Source organism: Schistocerca cancellata, chromosome 5 (assembly GCF_023864275.1).
Source record: "Schistocerca cancellata isolate TAMUIC-IGC-003103 chromosome 5, iqSchCanc2.1, whole genome shotgun sequence".
NCBI lineage: Eukaryota > Metazoa > Arthropoda > Insecta > Orthoptera > Acrididae > Schistocerca > Schistocerca cancellata.
Window position 1 is genome coordinate 749,666,194 of NC_064630.1, and position 2,247 is coordinate 749,668,440.

A 2,247-nucleotide genomic window follows, 5' to 3' on the forward strand; every position below is an offset into this window, starting at 1 on the left:
ATTTGCAATTCACTGGCGTAGTGTTCCTCAAATTACATTCATAGTATTTCTCTACTGTTCTCAAATAGAGCACGGCAAGATGAACACTCTTTCTGTGCTTGATCTTGTTTCTCCAATTTTACAACGATTTATTATCTCTCCCCAAGTAGATGGGTCTCAAGAGTATATTTCCGCACTCAGAGGACGAAGTTGGTGACTGAAATTTCATGAAATTATCTCGCGGCAACGAAAATCACCTATGTTTTAATGACTTCCATCCCAACTCGGTTATAATTTGCGTGACACTTTCTACCATGTTTCGTGATAGAACAAAATGAGCCGGTCTTGTTGCAAAATATTTCGATGTCCTCTATCAGTGCTATCTCGTATAATCCCACAGAGTATAGAAATACCCCAGAAGACGACGGACAAGTGTAATGTAGACTGTTTAATTTTAGCGAATTTCTTGCATATTCTATGCGTTCTACGAATAACACACTGTCTTTGGTTCGTCTTACCCGCAACATTATCTATGTCATCGTTCCAGGTTGATTTGTTCTTTCTCGTATCGATAGCTATTTAGTTGATTTGACAACTTTTGTATTTAAGCGATTTATCGTATAGTCAAAATTTAACAGATTGCTTTTAGTAGTCGTGTGGACAACGACGACCTCTCACTTTTAATTATTTAGCGTCAACTTCCACTTTTCGCACCATATAGATACACCATCTAAATCTTTTTGCAGTTGGTTTTGTTCCATTTTTGACATCATTAGACAGTGTCATCTCGAAACAGTCCAAGAGGATTGTTCACTTTTTATTCTAAATCATTAACCTAGATACGACGAGCAGAGGACCTATAACATTTCAATGGGGAACGGCAGATATCACTCTTCTTTTCCGTCAGTGACTGCGAACTGGGACGTTTCTGACGGTAAATCGCGAATCCAGCAGCACGACTGAGACAACGCTCTGTTGGCCCGCAATTTGATTATAAGCCGCTTGATGGAATCCAAAGCCATCTGGAAATCTAGATATGTGAATTCGACAAGAGATCCCCTGTTGATAGCACTCATTGCTTGATGGAATAAAAAGCTAGTTGTATTGCACACGGGAGATGTATTCTGAGTCTTTGCGGACTATGATTGTTCTCTTCGAAGTAATTTCTACAATATGAACATAGTATAAGTTCCAAAATCCTCTGCAAATCGACGTCACTGATACGATTCTCTTTCTTTCTTATGTACTGATGTGACCTTGTAACTTTCCAGTCTTCAGGGACGGATCTTACGATAAGTTAGTGGTTGTATGGAAAGAAGTACGTTTGCTTGAGTATGGAGATATCACAACAGCGTTCTCTGAAGGGAACCTAATTGGTGTGCACTCTGATCTAAAAGACTTTCCTTTACTGTGTGATGTGAGTCGTTTCGGTTAATCGAAGATATCTATTTGTAAGTTATTCATGATGGTAGCTGTTCTTGAATAGAATTCTGGAATATTTGTCTTCTTCGGTGAGGGAATTTCCGCAAACTGTCTTTTGTAAGTCCGCTTTACTGGCACTGTTATTGGTCACAATACTATCGCTATTGTGCATTGAATGTACTGACTGCATTCTGCCGATGGTGTAATTTACGTCTATTTGGGTCTTCCGCCAGACATCGAGACAGAATTTCATCTGGCATCGAAGTCCGCACTAAATTAATGGCTTCTGCAAAACTTTAGCATCTTGGGGAATTTGCGTTCCGTTATATTCGCCTTGCTTTTTAGCTTGCTTTTCAAACAATGTTCTGATCTATTTTCTGTACCATGGGGGATGAATTCCACCTCTTATTAATTTATTTCGCATAAATCACTCACTTTCTGTCGATATCGTTTCCTATGGTTGAAGCCGCTTGGATCAAACGGAATGGATACAGTCATTTAGGAAACTGTGAAGCGAAATTTTACCTGCTTTTGTAAATAAACATACAATATTTTATATTTAGTTTTGGTGGCTTCGGGTGTTCCGGTATTCAGTCTCTCGAGTAGAACCTTGTGGTCACTAATCCCTGTATCCGTCATGGTGCTGCCACAAGAGCATGCTAAATACTAATCGTACTTAATCAATGTCATATTCAAACGGATTATGGAACAGAAGAGTGCAATTCTCAGTTTTGTATGTTCGGTCATCATCAATATGGGATGTGATCACATATACGATGTTTCAGCGGCGATTTCATAGAGTCTGTGTTGAACATAACATTAGGACAGGACGATAAATCAGTGTGT